The 17252-nt window shown below is 42.0% G+C and overlaps 1 long non-coding RNA gene across 1 annotated transcript; it reads left to right on the top strand.

Annotated features, from left to right (window-relative positions):
- Positions 1-8989: 8989 nt before the first annotated feature.
- On the top strand, positions 8990-14224 carry LOC310743716. Its single transcript, XR_014539184.1, has 3 exons — positions 8990-9731; positions 10588-11195; positions 14131-14224. It is a non-coding gene; the product is annotated as an uncharacterized lncRNA (long non-coding RNA).
- Positions 14225-17252: the final 3028 nt, after the last annotated feature.

The raw sequence follows: 17252 nt of genomic DNA, 5'->3' as shown, positions 1-17252 counted from the left end.
CACCACCAAGTGTTACAGGGTGTTTGGCACCATTTGCAGGTGTTTGGCACCATTTTCGAGTGAATCGGATGACGTCGGGATTTTGGCGAAACCGTGATTCCGCAGGTTCTGAACTTAAACTCTGAAGTTAATCTGATATTCAGCTGATTAATTGTATAACTTTGAAATACAAGGTTTTATTTTTAAACAGCTTTTTCTATGCTGCTTAATCCCCCCAAAAAACCTCTACGTGGTTCACATAAACCCCAAAGCAGTTTATACACTTCCAAACATCATTGCTAATTCATGTGAGGTAAAAACAAAAAAAAAAATTTTCTTTCCAGTAGCACCTTAAAGACCAACTAAGTTAGTTCTTGGTATGAGCTTTCGTGTGCATGCACACGAAAGCTCATACCAAGAACTAACTTAGTTGGTCTTTAAGGTGCTACTGGAAAGAAAAAATTTTTTTTTGTTTTGACTATGGCAGACCAACACGGCTACCTATCTGTAACTGGAATCATGTGAGGTAAGTTTAAATTAGGGACACGGGTGGCGCTGTGGGTTAAACCACAGAGCCTGGGACTTGCCGATCACAAGGTCAGCGGTTCGAATCCCCGCGATGGGGTGAGCTCCCGTTGCTCGGTCCCTGCTCCTGCTAACCTAGCAGTTCGAAAGCACACCAGTGCAAGTAGATAAATAGGTACTGCTCTGGCGGGAAGGTAAACGGCGTTTCCATGCCCTGCTCTGGTTCGCCAGAAGCAGCTTAGTCATGCTGGCCACATGACCAGCTGTACGCCGGCTCCCTCGGCCTATAGAGTGAGATGAGCGCCGCAACCCCAGAGTCGGCCACGACTGGACCTAATGGTCAGGGGTCCCTTTACCTTTACCTAAGTTTAAATTAAACAAATGCAGCCTAGCACATGCTGTTGGAAGGAAAAAACCTCTTTAATGTTTTCGTGTCTTCTGAGAGTATGGGATATTACCTGTAATTATAATTTGCCAGGGCCAAGAGGAGCTTCACAAATAAATAGATTCGAGTAAAGTTACCAAAAGGACAGAGCCTGGCCAGCTCTCCTGCATTTAGCAGTAGTTCGATCTTCACAAATCAGCAGATAAATCTTTTCACTCACTGCATGGAGATAAAATATCATCTGCAATATGTTTGCAACCCACTGTGAAGGGCACAGCTATAGTGGTTGGCTGAAAAGCTGGAAATCCTAACTTCAAAATCAATTTTAAAACTGAGATGGGTCAGATATGGCCCTCCAGATGTAACCTGCCTGTGGTACGTATGATTCTTAGCACTTCCTTTCTTTTTGGACATCGTTCCACTTTCTCATCATGTTCAAATCTGCCTTGAAAAGGTTTGTGGTTTGTGGCTTGTTCCTGCTCATTAGGATTAAAATAACTTGCCAGCTTGGTAAATATCACTTTCACAAACCCCCACAGGTTATCCTACAAGCCATGGGAGTTTATCAGTGCCAGGATTATTTCCACCCATGTGGGTCACAGAGGGTAGCATATATGCACTTTAAACAGAGAATGCGTGAGTCACTCATTGCTGTGCAATGTGCAGTGAAGATGCCCGAGCTTCTCTTCCATTAACTACCAGGTGAGGGCGATAAAGAGCTTTTTTACCAGGTGTTCGAAAACTCAGAATAGTTACAATGGACAAGAAACTTACAGTGGTACCTTGGTTCTCAAACTTAATTCATTCCGGAAGTCCATTCCAAAACCAAGGCGCTCTTTCCCATAGAAAGTAATGCAAAATGGATAAATCCATTCCAAACTTTTAAAAACAATCCCTAAAACAGCAATTTGACATGAATTTTACTATGTAACGAGACCACTGATCCGTAAAATGAAAGCAATAATCAATGCATTGTACTATAAAATAAATAAGACAGTATTGTAGATTATAAAAATTAAAAGTATTTTCCCCCCTTACCTGCACTGATGATAGTCATTGTTTGGATGGGAGTGTGTGTGGCTTTTATCCATTTCCACAGTCACACAATCAATCAATCAATCAATCAATCAGTAGCTGAACTGAGCTCCACACAGTCACAAAAACAAATTAACTGAAAAAGCCTCAAAAACAAAAACGCAAAATAAATAGCAAAAACAAAAGCACCAAACTTAATCTGTTCCGGAAGTCCGTTTGACTTCTGAAATGTTTTAAAACCAAGGCACAGTTTCTGATTGGTACAGGGCCCCCGGAAACAATAGCCGACAGCTGCATCAGATGTTCTGCTTCCGAAAAACATTCAAAAACCAGAACACTTACTTCCGGGTTTTTGGCGTTTGGGAACCAAGGCGCCTGAGAACCAAGGTACCACTGTACTCCTCTCATACAAGCAACATGTGTTAAAAGCTTCCAAACAAAGGGTGGTTGGAAAACTTGTGGTTTTTTACACATTCAAAAAAATTGCATTTATTTGAGGGCATGATCAATTAAAACCTGATTTCTATAGAAATCATGAAAATCTGCTTCAGGCATGGCCAGTTCAGAACCTATAAGAAGAAACAATTGTTCATTTCTTGCACACAAGAGTTTGTCTAAGATGTGGAAGTAACTAACCCAATATGGAACAGTGTTCCTAAGTCCATATTACATGGAAAAATAGAGAGTACTGCTATTGAAGCTCTCATGCTGATCTGGGAAATCTGAGGCAGATGTTGCCTCAGTCCCCATCCATCATCATCATCATCATCATTATTTGTACCTCACCCAGCTGACTGGGCTTCCAACATATATAAAAACATAACAAAGCATTACACATTTCCTATACAGCGCTGCCTTCAGATGTCTTCTAAAAGTTGTATAGTTATTTATTTCCTTGACATCTGATGGGAGGGCATTCCACAAGATGGGTGCCACTAACAAGAAGTCCCTTTGCCTGGTTCCCTGTAGCTTTACTTCTTGCAGGGAGGGAACCGCCAGAAGGCCCTCGGAGCTGGACCTCAGTGTCTGGGCTTAACGACGGGGGTGGAGATGCTCCTTCAGGTATACTGGGCCAAGGCTGTTTAGAGCTTTAAAGGTCAGCACCAACACTTCGAATTGTGCTCGGAAACGTACTGGGAGCCAATGTAGGTCTTTCAGGACCGGTGTTATATAGTCTCGGTGGCCACTCCCAGGCACCAGTCTAGCTGCTGAATTCTGGATTAGTTGTAGTTTCTGGGTCACCTTCAAAGGTAGCCCCACGTAGAGCATGTTTCAGTAGTCCAAGCAGGAGATAACTAGAGAAAACTGGTAAGACAGTCTACAGGCAGGTAAGGTCTCAAGCGGCGTACCAGATGGAGCTGGTATACAGCTGCCCTGGACACAGAATTGACCTGCGCCTCCATGGACAGCTGTGAGTCCAAAATTAGTTGTAGCATGGCCAATCATCAGGGATGATGGAAGTTGTAGTCCCACAACTTCTGAGAGCCCTCAAATTCCTCATCCCTGCTGTAATGTTTTCCGTTCCTGTTGGAGAAGAATCAACTCTTAAGGCTCTCCTGCTACTTTTAGAAGCCTGTTTATCAAGGAACTCTGTACAGACACAAGCCAGTTCCCTACAGCTATTATAAACTGCTTGATGGAGCTCCCTCCTTGGAATTCAGGCAAAGCCTTCTAATCGTTCTTGATAGGCCACCGTCCCCTAGAGCTACATTCTCCTCTTAATTGAGAGAAGCAAAGTGCAGCTCTCTGACAGTTACTGCAGATCGCATTGATAGCAAAGTGCAAACATTTAGGCAAGAAAAACAGTGAGGCAGGAAGTTCAGCGCCACTCAACAGAAGTGCCACCATGTCAGGAGTCACAAACTGTAAAAACAGAGCAAGCAAGCACGAAGGAAGCATTGAATTGCGCACAAAACATCTCCAACGTTCCTGAATTGCATGGGTGGAAATGAGGCTTTGAGATACAAAAATATCCCCCACATATTGAACTTTTGGCAATCTGTCCCACAGTACTTGTACGGGTGTCGGAAAATAACACTTCCCTCTTCGTGTCAGCAAATGCCGAGGGGGAAATCATGATAAAGTGTATTTGAGGAGGTGGACATAAAGACCAAATGATTAGGTCACTTCAGCCTAGTTAACAAACCAGAAGTCTCCTTCTGACTTGCAGTTAATTAGTTGTTCCTGACAAATTTCTTTTATTTACTTCTCAATATTTTACTCCATTCTCTCAAAAGGCAGAGTGGTTTCAGGTTTATTGAAAGTAAGGGACACATTTAAGGGGGTGGGACTTCACTATTATATCATCCCTATATTGACAGAGGTGGTGGAACTGTGGACGTCTAGATTTTGTTATAAGAATTTTAAGGTCTCAAATATAGAATAAATATTCACAAAGGCACACATATCTAAATATATGAACCATGTGTCTGAAATGGTATGGGAGAGCAATCCTGAAGCCATTTTGACTCTCCCAATGACCACAAATATTGCTCTGCAGTAAGGGAGGCAAATGGGGAAAGCCTTCCCACTGTCCTTTTCCTCGCAAATCCTGTCTTAAGGGCGTATTTGTGCATGAGTAGGGTGAGCCTGTGACCTGGATTCAGGAACTAAAGCATTAACCATCACAAAAGAACGGCCAGGCTGCCCAGGTAATGCAATCAGTGACCATTATCAGGTATACTGGCAGGCAGGCTTTCTGCTGTAGACCGCCTCCTTCTGTGATGTATGTATGATGTTTCAGGGAGGGGGGGTCTTGGGCTACAGGGTGGGCAATTTCAAAAGTCTATATAAGGGCTTGCGCACCATTGTTCAGGGTTCTCCTCTCTACTGCGCATGGTGAGTGGGGATCCTGTTGCAACAGTTCCTTTAATAAAGATCAGGCTTACTAGCCGCTTTGCTTCTCAATATACTCTGGTTGGCCTCTGTTTTCTCCTACCGATAGGGAACCCACTTAAGGACTCTATACAGGCTCTGCAATACCCCATAAGGGAAAGGGAGCAGTTTTTCTTATAACAATTTCATTGTAATTCCCATTAGCGCCCAGCCAGCTTGGCTGATAGTGAAGGGCGATAAAGAACCATAGTTTATCAACCTCTAAAGTGCCTGCAGCAGGTCCCTCATCTCTGTGGAAAACTTTAACCTGTAGAATAACGATCCAACTAGGTTATGCAGGTTAAGACAAAGCCAGGAAGCTATTGTCAATAAATAATAACCATTTTGGAAGAAAGAGGCTCTTATAAGTTAAAATATAAGTATTCAGTAAAAGTGAGAGAGAGAAAGAGGGAGATGGAAAGAAGACAAAGTCCCTACCAGAGAAGAATGGCAGATCAAGTTGATGGACTATGACGAGATGGCAAAAATGACTGGAAAAATCAGAAATCAGGAAGACCAAAACTTTAATAAGGAATGGGGGAAATTTATAACTTACCTTAAAGACAACTGTAAACAGTTAAAATTGTTTGTGGGATTGCAATAACACTTGTAATGTAACAAGAACCAGTGCTTTTTTCCTTAAAAAAATGTTTAGGGGTACTCTCATTTTGACTTAAGAAAATCACCATTTTATAGTTCAAATCGAGAAAAACAAATACAGTAGATGGACAAAAGTACAAAGATTCACAAAATGTTTAGGGGTATGCGTCCCCCCAGAAAAAAAGCACTGACAAGGACTATGGATATAAAATTTTGGACTATTAAAAGATGCAGTAAGAAAGGTTTAACAAAAAGAACCACAAAGGGGAGGAGGGAAGTTCAGAGGATTCGTGAGAATCCTGTTTTTATATAATATGTTGTGGTGTGAGTGTAATTTTTTCTATGGAAAATCAAATATATAAAGTTGAAAAAAATAAAAATAAAATATAAACATTCAGGGTGAGGCTTTGTTTTTGTAAGCTGTTCTCTATGTTGTGTGACAGGTTTTTCCAGCTTGTTTGGCAGGAAAATGGTAGACAGTCTCAAAGCAGGTGTCAGATTAACTCAGACGCTCAAATCCCCTAAACCCAAACCAGACACAGCGTCTATTCTTGCACAAATAATGAAAGCTTTGAAATACTTATTTTGACCTTGTTAAAGAGAAACAGTTAGCACGACAGACCAGCAAGTTCTTCCTTCTGCCAAGATTCCTTCTTCTCAGATAAGCAACTTGAAGCTCCTTGGCTATTTTCAAACTCACGAGCCAGTTTTTCAAAGCGAGAGAAATGTGAAATCCCACTTTATTCCAAACACATATCAGAAAGTATAATTAATTAGCACTTGAGATTTTTGATAGCACGTCTTTGTAACGTCTGGCCACATATGGTTTCTAAAGTAGCTATTGTTTGTATTTTATCTGTCTCCACTAAATGTTGCTAAACTTACGCCGCTTTAATGGTAAAAATAGGGGCTTAATCAAAATCAAAGAAAATTGCTGCATTAATTGTAATCAGGCTGGGACATGAAAAAGGAAATGTGATAACATTTGGAAAATGCATTGCAACTTACCGTTTTATCTTTATGGAAAAATTCTCTGTGGTTGTGGGTCTGGTATGCCATCATATATTTTTTACGTGTTGCTATTATTACTATTAATAATAATTAAACTTATTAGTTGCTTGCTACCTAGAAGGTCCCCAAATGACTTACATTTAGAAACATAAACAGCATTTTAAAATTGCTGTAACTCATCCAGGGACAAGGATGGGTAATAATAATAATAATAATAATAATAATAATAATAATAGCATTCAATCCCAAGAACAGTCATAGAAAGCTGTGCAGCACACTCACAATACAACAGAATCACTACAGCCCATCTAAGGATTGGAGAAAAAGGTAATTCTTTACCTGGCGCCAAAAAGAAGTTGGCATTCCACAGGTGAGGAGCCATACCTGGAAAGACCTCTTATTATTTCTGTAACCTATATTAAAGAAAAGGCTTGCTATCAAAATGTAAACAGTGCCATGATGCTATGTGACTGTACCGATTTCCTTTTTATTTTGTACTTTAGGGTATAAATAGTAAAATTATTATTATCATTATTAATTCCTGCTTAGTAAAATAAAATAACTTGGTTTGGATTTTTTTTTTTTAATCTATGTTCCCGCATATCCTGTTTCTTAGGTAAGACACACAGTTATCTAAAGAAGGCAGCTGCCTGGGAAGCTGATACACTGAAGTAAAACAAAGTCTATTCCAAGTATTCAAAATGAAGACTTCAAAGTACAGGAATATAAATAAGGAAATTCTCACACCGGGCTTAATCTGCCACAGTTGCAAATTGAATTATGTATCCTCCTCCTGCTCCACTTTTCTGTTTTATTTTTTACTTAAAGGTGCTCAGAGCACCTTAAAGACAATTTAATATAATGAAATATTAAACAACACAGTTCCAGTTAAACAGAAACAATGCAGTAAAACAATTAACAATGCAATCCTATGCATGGTCCACAGTCTTCAATGGGGCATATTTCCTAATAAATATGTCTAAAATACATAAATAAGTACAAGAACCATTGAAACAAAAATTTCTTCTTAAAGACCAGTAAAGTAAGAGCTTGGCTGAACAGAAGCATCTTAACCAGATGCTAGAAGGACCATAAATATGACGCCAAAAAAAAGCTATTCTAGGCTGCATCAATAGAAGTCTACCATCCACATCAAGGGAAGTAATAGTTCCACTCTATTGTGCCTTGGGCAGAGCACACCTGGAGTACTGTGCCCAATTCTGGGCACCACAATTTAAGAAGGATGTTGACAGGCTAGAACATGTGCAAAGGAGGGCAACCAAGATGATCAAGGGTCTGGAAACCAAGCCTTATGAGGAACGGTTGAAGGAGCTGGGTATGTTTAGCCTACAAAAGAGGAGACTGAGAGGAGATATGATAGCCATCTTCAAATATCTCAAGGGCTGTCACATGAAAGAGGGAGCAAGCTTCTTTTCTCCTGCTCTGGAGGGTAGGACTTGAACCGATGGCTTCAAGTTACAAGAAAGGAGATTCCGACTAAACTATGGTGACCAGATGTCCCCGTTTCCCGGGGACAGTCCCCGGATTTACAAATCTGTCCCTGGACAAAATCCGTCCCCGGAATGTCCCCGGATTTCATTTAATGTCCCCGGATTTATATTTTAAGTGCTGTAGATTTATTAGTAGGGAATGAATGTTGTGTGATTGGTTCAACGGCACAAGGCACATCATATGGGGATTTCCAGCGAGGCAAAAAGGTGGGCGCCACGGCAGAGAGCAGCTCCTGAAGCCAGACAGAGCCAACTGCACTACCAGGATGGCTCCGAGCTGCTGAGACTGCTGCTGCCATTGCCACTGCCAAGGGGGAACCAGGGACGCCCAGCGTGTCAACTGGGGGAACTGCTGACCCCCTGTGACCCAAATTGAGCCAGGAACAAGAGTGCCTGGCCACCCAGCCGACTGCCCAGTGGCGCTCAGGGGCCAGGAAAACCCCGGAGCCGACGCAGGGAGAAGGAGGAGAGGAGAAGGAGAAGGAAGAGATAGAAAGAGGAAGGAGAAAAAAGAGGGGAGCCCTGACCTTGCTGCACCACTGCTGCCACCACCACTGAGGAGGAGAGGTAGGAGAGCACCAGGAGGGCAAGGACACGTGGCCGAGCCCAGGCCCAGCCCGAGCCTACTCCACGGCAGCTAGCGCTCGAAGAGAGCAGGCCGGGGCCCAGAGGAAGGCTGTGCAACAGAGGAGACCACAGAAGAGAAGATATTACTTCTTAATTGTTATTATTTTAAATAACTTTTTTTTTCTCTTTTCAAAAACAAAAAGTGTCTCCGGATTCTTTGGAAAAAATCTGGTAACCTTAGACTAAACATTCAGAATAAAAAACTTTCTGACAGGAAGAGCTGTTTGACAGTGGAACAGTCACCCACAGGAGGTTGTGGGCTCTCCTTCCTTGGAGGTTTTTAAGCAGCGGTGGGAGGCCATCTGTCGTGGATGCTTTAGCTGATCTTCCTGCATTGCAAGGGGCTTGGACTAGATGACCCTTGGGTCCTCTATGATTCCATGAGACCAGATGCGACTCAAGAGCCACTACTGAAAAGACCCTGCGGTTACCAGCCTCACTTTGTTTTGTGGGGTTGCTGTATGTAAGCTCCAGGTTCAAAGGCAATAGGCCTCTAAATACCGGTTGTTGGGAAGCAACAATGGGAGATGGCTATTGCCTTCCTGATCTCCTAGTGGGCTCCACAAAAAACATCTGATTGGCCACTGTGGGGAACGGGATGCTACACTTGGTTGGATGTTGGGAACTTGAATCGCCATGACGACTCAACTAACCCTGGTCCATTATGGCCATAAGAGAGCTGCCATCTCCCTCTTTTCTTAATGTGTTGTTGAACCCAAAGCCTAGCCAGTCGATTCTTGCCACAGCTAAATGGGTGGTGTGTTCTGGAACGAAGTGAAGTGATTTATGTCACCGCTGGGCTTTCCCTTCCATTTCAAATAACCACGTTCCCATTATGGTTTCAGCCTGGCTCTCCCACCCAAAGAAATATTGCCCATTGTTTAGCGTTTGAAAGTGAATAATAACAGATAAATACAAAAGCAAGCAAAATTGCTGCATAGCCTCCTGATGACTAAGGACTTTCTCTCTTGGTTTCTCTCCCCCCCCTTTCCTTTTTACGTAAGCGCTCATTATATTTGCTTTGTGAGCTGCGGGGCGTTTTATCTTTGGCTGGAAGGAAAGTGGATGCAGGTTTTGTAGATGTTTCTCAGGGTTGGTAGGTGGGTGTTAGATTGTGTGTCATTCGTGGGAGGTGAACGTCAAAGGAAGTGGGCTTGACTTTTCGGAGCAGTTTTGTAACCCAGGTACTTAATATTTGGTTTCCTAAAAACGAAAGAGTAAAGGACAACTAAGAAGGCCTTGCTGGTTATGTCTTTTTTTCACCTGCCCTATATGACAAAATTGGGCACTGGAATCAGCACTTACCTAATCAAGTTTCTTGCTGCTGCTGCTGCTGCTGCTGTTTTGCTTTAATTGACCAACCACTGGTAATTAACCACCTTCCAGATCCCCCTCCAACTTCAGGGAGAGGGTTCCTTCTGTCGTATCCTGATTCTAAGAATGAAACTCTCAAAATAAGTAGCATTAAGCAATACAAAAGAGAGTGCTTGTACAGTGGTACCTCGGGTAAAGAACTTAATTTGTTCTGGAGGTCCGTTCTTAACCTGAAACTGTTCTTAACCTGAGGTACCACTTTAGCTAACGGGGCTTCCCGCTGCCGCCGCACGATTTCTGTTCTCATCCTGAAGCAAAGTTCTTAACCCAAGGTACTATTTCTGGGTTAGTGGAGTCTGTAACCTGAAGCGTCTGTAACCCAAGGTACCACTGTATATATTTGTATTTGTATTTGTGTGTGTGTGTGTATCTGCATCTATGGGTATATAGACATCAAATCCTTTTATGTGGAATGTTAAACGACTTGCATTGAACGACAGAGTTAAAATTAGGCCAAGTAATTTCACAACATGTTCATTTCTTGCTGAGAAGCACATTAGAGGGAAATATTTTGCCGATAAAATAACGCAGGGCTTGCTTTTTATGTTCCTTTTGCTGGGGGTGGGGGTGGGGAAACCCACAGGGTGATTTGCAAGAAAATAGGCAGCTGTGCTTACCCTTATAGTATTCTTATGCTAAACTTTATGTTTTCTTTGACATTAATAGATACCAGGATGAAGACTCTTCTGTTGTTGGGAACACTTATCCTAATCTACTGTAATAACTCAGGTGGGCTGGTGCTGCACTCCCCTTGCGAAATGCTGGAGCAGAACAATGAGAGGTTATTTGAAAGCTGAGCGATGCAGCAGCAGTTTTGAAATGGGTTGTAAAATGTTTTGTGAGAATAGAAGCCATGAAGCCCTGGGCCTAGGCAGCTTCTATTCATTCCGCTAAAGATTTGTATGCAAATGCAGCGTTTTGCAGATGGCACTCAGTTCTCTCTTCACTTGTTTCTGTTTCTTTCCTTCTGTTAACCCCGATGATGTAGTCCATTATAGTGCCTGGGTAGCTAGGCCAACGCTGCATTTGAAAAGCAACACCTCAGAATGTGTGACAGATTGGCTGCGTAAGTGTTGGACCCTAGGAATTGCCTCACACCAGCACACCTGCTAAGGTTCTGAGATCTTCAAGGGAGGCCCCTTGCTTGGTTCATCCACCCTCACAGATACGCTTGGTTGGTAGGGATGTGGGACAGGACCTTCTCAGCAGCTGCTCCCAGACCTTGGACCTCCCTCCCTGGAGAAGCTCCTTCCTTGTTGTCTTTCCACCACCAGGTAAAGCTTTCTTGTTCCAACAGGCTTTGGGGAACTAACTGCTTTTAATGAAAGGGCTGGTACCATGCTATTTTTATTGTATTATCTGTTTGATTGTAATTGATTTTGGGGGCGTGGTGGGCACTGTGCTCTAAACCACTGAGCCTCTTGGGCTTGCCGATCAGAAGGTTGGCGGTTCAAATCCCCACAATGGGGTGAGCTCCCGTCACTCTGTCCCAGCTCCTGCCAATCTAGCAGTTCGAAAGCACACCAGCGCAAATAGATAAATAGGCACCACTCCGGTGGGAAGGTAAACAGTGTTTCTGTGCACTCTGACTTCCATCACGGTGTCCCATTGCGCCAGAAGCGGTTTAGTCATGCTGGCCACATAACCCGGAAAGCTGTCTGTGGACAAACGCCGGCTCCCTCAGCCTGAAAGCGAGATGAGTGTTGCAACCCCATAGTCGCCTTTGACTGGACTTAACCATCCAGGAGTCCTTTACCTTACTTTTTAAACTGATTTTACACACACACACACACACACACATACACACACACACACACACACACACACACACAGAGAGAGAGAGAGAGAGCGCGCTTTAATTCTATTTATGTTAAATTGTTTTGTTTTTTTTACTTATTGGGCTTTGTTTTCAGCTGCCCCTATTTAATCCCTAAGCCAACTTGAGTCCCTGTCAGGGCAAAAGGTGGGATATAGATAAATACATGTTGACTGACAGCTCTGAAGAGTGCAGAAACCATAAATCCCAGGGGACTATATATAGTGTTCACATGGAGGTGCTACATCATATACGTGGCTCCCCGCTGCCAGAGCCCCTGATTTCACAGCCTCGGTGCCATAGAACATCTTCCCATTGTGAATATGAGGGTTACGCTGCAGTCCTGCAGTTAACAGAGGCCAGGGTCTTGATACTCAGTTAAATTATAAAAGGGGTCGGTTGCTCATTCCTCAGAAACAGAGCCGTTGGGTGCCAGACAGTTGTGACAGACTGCTGCTGACTTTGTGCGAAAGCCCCCAGGGCAGCTCCAGATCTGTCAGGAAGAATTCCTTCCGAAATTGTTTATTGCCTCCCAGAAATAACGTGTGTCTGTTTCAGAGATTCATGGCTGCTTCCAAACACGAGGAGCAGAACAAAACAAAGGCAGGGGTTTCTTAATTAGCAACTTGGGCCTTCTTACTATCAGTGCACATTAACCTGCAAACAGATCCCTGAAGGTTTAAAACATTATTCTAAGGAATCAACAGACTGATGTTGAGTCTAAATTCTGCCATCTATAATTTGCTTGTGATGCTGTGAGGACTTTTAACAGCTTGCCTGGCTATGTGAAAGGAAAAGGGAGCTGCATTCTAGACATTTAGACATGCATTATAGCATGGTCCTATAATGCAGAGGAACTATTTCCTGGAAGAAGCAAATTCCAGGATATATGTGTGTGCTGATTTATAGCAGCCGTTAGTTCCTTATGTCCTGCTGTAGTTTGCAGAAATTTCAGCTCCTGGCTACAGACATGCAGCCACTGTGAAATCACCTTAGTTGCCTTTCATCTAAGTCAGTGTTAGGGACCCTCAAGCTCTCCAAGTCCCATCCGTCATAGGCAGAGGTGGCTCAAGACATTTTGCTGCCTGAGGCCAACAACAAGATGGCACACACCTACCCCAATTACCACATATAGAACCAGATTAGACTGGCAGTGAAGAATCTTGTTTTGACATTGGTGATGGGTCACTGTTCCTCCAATGTACATGAGGCAGGATGAGGCCACTGCCTCAAGCAGCAGAAGCCCCGCCCCCCAAACAACATGCTCACGGGTACCCCACTGGTTCCGCCAGCAGCAGAGAAACACCGCTACTATCTGAGCTGATTTTGCAGAAGATGGCACCTATTTTGGGCAAGATCTTGCCTGAAATCAGCACAACCAGACCATTGAAAGATTAAAATTGAAAAAGTTTGAGGAAATTAGAAAATACTTAACTGATCGGTTACAATTCCATCAGCTGAATGATATATTTAAATTAGATAAAAGAAAAGGGTTCACCACTGAAATACTGAAACTTGAGAAAGACTCACTACAAAGCGAGGATAAACTACTTTCCAAGAAGTATAGGCTCCTGTTGGATTGGGAGGTGATGAAGGAGGTTAAATCAGTAATGATCCAGTGATCTAAAGATTTTGGTTATAAGATACAAATGGCATCTTGGGAAAGACTTTGGAGAAAGGGCTTGAAGTTCACAGCTTGCTATACTTTAAAAGAAAATAACATGGTTGTTTTATTGATGGTACATTACACCAAGCAAGCTGGCGAACATAAAGAATCTGAGGAACAAAGTAACACATGTGGTGGAAATGTGATAAGATAAAAAAACTTTCGGGAAATTATAATGAGCTAAAAAAAATGTTCAAACTAACTTTTATCAAAAGACCAGAAGCCTTTCTTTTAGTCATCATAGCTGCAGATATTTCGAAGGAACAGAGAAAGGTATTCATGTATGCAACTACTGCCGCAAGAATGTTAATAGCTAAAGGGTGGAAGGGAGAAAAAATGGAGTGGCAGGTGAAACTAAAATGGAGTGGCAGGTGAAACTATTTGAATATGGCAAAGATGACAGGAAAAATCAGGAATCAGACAAGCCAAAAGTTCAACAAAGAATGGGAATTATTCAGATTATATTTAAAAGAACATTGTTCTCCTTTTGAAATCTCTGACATGCTTTGATTAACTTCTGCAATGTTACCGTATATGCTACAAAGATTATGACGAATTTATGATAAGTTAAAGGATATATAAATATGCAGTCAACAAGGAAACGTAGGACTCATACTGAAGATGATGGAAGTCTTAACATATGGGAAAAAATTATTTTATAAGTTACATTTTCTTTGTATTTGATGTGATCTGATCTGTTTTTTCTTTCATTCTGTTTGTGGTGAAGGGACTTAATATGTAAAATAATAAGGATTAAAATGCAAGAAAGAAAGAAAGATGTGGCAAGGTGTACAGCAGCGGCAGAGCAGGTGAGAAGTGAGGTTGGTTTATTATTATTATTATTATTATTATTATTATTATTATTATTATTAGACTCATGCACAGTCATTTGTCCCAAAACAATGTATGTCTTATGCCAGAACGATTATTGCAAAGTTGTCTTTGGGTTTCTGGTTATGCTTTATTGGCATTTCGTCTGAACATTCCATTCTTCGTAGTAACGGGCCGAGAAAGTACTGTACACAGACTTTTTTTAAAGGCTTTCAATTTAATGGGCATGATATAAAAAGAAAAGTGACTAGGGAGGGAAGAGGAAAGCAAGCTAAATCAGGTACCTTTAAAAAACATGAAATAAGAGTGGCAGCTGGACCGGCCACTGCAGAGACAGATCAGAGAGCAGAGGAGGCAAATGGCAACTGGTCCATCTATGTTTTCATGGTGGTGTGAGCCTTGATGTCTGTCCCCTCCGGATGCAGTCGGGTAAAAATAGAAAGTGACAGAATTATTATTTTGTATGCGGGGTAGAAATCTGTCGTCATATCTTTAGCCCAGAAGTTGTAACGTGCTCTCTGTAAACAGTACTATATGAGAGATGGGCAAATATGATGGACAGGGAGAGATGTCCTGGAATTAATTTAGAGAGGGATTCAATTTTGTGAGGGGTTTTTCTGCTTGTTCCGTAAGTGCATGCATTTTTGCTTGCCCTATGGAACGATCCCCTGTCGTCATCCCCCCGGTACTGTTTTCGGGGATGGGGGTCTCTTGAGCTTCCAGAGTGAAGCTGGGGGCAGCGCTGGGTACACAGGAGGAAAAGGTGGAGGGAAGCCCAACCCATTGTACTAGCAGGTGCAGCATAGGTATTTATGCTCGCTTTCTTTCTTTCTTTCTTTCTTTCTTTCTTTCTTTCTTTCTTTCTTTCTCTCTTCCTCTCTTCCTCTCTTCCTCTCTTCCTCTCTTCCTCTCTTGTTTATTTATTGATATCTCAATACATATACAAAATGTTTACATAATATTACATATACATCATACCTGCAAATTCACATTTTTCATTTCGTTAAGTACCAACATTTAGTCACTTCTTACTTACTTCTTGGACGCGAGTGGTGCTGTGGTCTAAATCACAGAGCCTAGGACTTGCCGATCAGAAGGTTGGCGGTTTGAATCCCCGCGACGGGGTGAGTTCCCGTTGCTTGGTCCCTGCTCCTGCCAACCTAGCAGTTCGAAAGCACGTCAAAGTGCAAGTAGATAAATAGGTACCACTCCGGCGGGAAGGTAAATGGCGTTTCCGTGCGCTGCTCTGGTTTGCCAGAAGTGGCTTAGTCATGCTGGCCACGTGACCCGGGAGCTGTACGCCGGCCCCCTCGGCCAATAAAGCGAGATGAGCGCTGCAACCCCAGAGTCGTTCACGACTGGACCTAATGGTCAGGGGTCCCTTTACCTTTACCTTTTACTTACTTCTTGTCTTACCCTATGTCTTCCCTCCATCCGTGCGTGACTTCGTAATTTTTTTAAAATAACTTTATTATTGTGATTGTATTCTTGTATCTTAATCATTAAACATACATTCTTGTATATCTATTTAAATTCACTTTGTGAGATCAGTCTATACATATCAATCAATTTTTGTTGGAGCATCTTTTAATCATGTATTCATCCACACACTTCCATTCCTGTTTGAGATTTTGGTTAGATTGCCTTCTAATTGTTGCCATCATTTTTGCTAATTCAGTCATTTCAAAAAAATTATGTTGCCAATCTGCCACAGATGGTACTTCTTCCGATTTCCAATTTTTAGCAACCAATAACTTAGCGGCGGCCATTGCCTTTATGCATGCATTTTCTTGAACCTGTAGACTGGCACCTTAGTTAATGACCGAGGCAGAAAGTCTTTGCCAATCATCCCTTCCAGGGAGCACTGATGAAATGAAATCCAGCATCCACTGAAAGCAGTGACAAAAATAATCCGGTGTCCCAAGAATACGTGCTTGATTTTTATCCTATGTATCCCTTCTTTTCTTTTCTTTTTTAATGAAGCATCTGACAAGCAAATCTAAATCAACATTGCCCGCTCCATGGGATTTGCCATGTGTGTGTCTTTCTTCAACACAACGTTGGTATTCCTTCAACACATATCTGCTCTTTTCTCTGCATTGCACTTCCACATTTGCATTTTAATAAATTGTAGCTGCTTATTATTGTCATGTCTGTGTCAGTAGTTGCTGTTGATAATTTGAGGGCATGTGCTTGGAAATTTCATTTCTAACACTGTTAAAGATGGGGAAAGATAATTGCAGTTTGAAAATGTCCTTTTTTTTTTTTTAGAATTATAGTTTAGCCCCAATGTGTTGAGGTAGCCTAACGATTAAGCTCTACATGCTCAAAGGAAGCTGTCAACCTCTCTGAGATGAGAGTAGGCCTCTTTTTTGTGCTCATGAAGTGCCAATAATGACTTTCTGTTATTTTGAAATAATACTTTATAATTACCGCTGGGGTTGTTGGTTCATCAGAACACATTTTTTTGGGGGGCGGGGAGCCACAGGGGAGTCATGGCAACGATGTTATGAACAGTAGAAGCCATGACAGGAATTATGAAAAAGCCACAGACGTGTTTGCAGGTACCAAGAACTCTCTCTCTCCCCCTATATTTGCAGCTGTTCCAGAATGTTCCTGCTTTAGAAGACAGGGCTCTCCTTTGGTCCCCAACCAAAATGGATTAATGGACAGCTTTTCTCAGTTTGGGATATTCTCCTCCATCCTTGAATTTGGTGTAGCCTGAAGTGGCACAATTGAAAAGCAGGTTTATCATTTCATTTGCTGTTTGAACAGAAAATGTATAGCTGACCTCAGAGTGTGTTGCATTTGTGTGTGTATGTATGTGTACATATACAGACACAGATAGCAAGCTTGCTAGCTAGCTAGATGGTTGGTAGATAGATAGATAGATAGATAGATAGATAGATAGAGTGCTATTTTCTAAAAAAAAATTTTTAGGGGTACTCTCATTTTGACTCAATAAAATCACCATTTTATAGTTCAAATTGGGGAAAATAAATAAAGTAAATGGACAAA

Source organism: Podarcis filfolensis, assembly GCF_964270895.1.
Source record: "Podarcis filfolensis genome assembly, chromosome: 1".
Classification (NCBI taxonomy): Eukaryota; Metazoa; Chordata; class Lepidosauria; order Squamata; family Lacertidae; genus Podarcis; species Podarcis filfolensis.
This window is presented reverse-complemented; position numbering and strand designations above follow the sequence as displayed.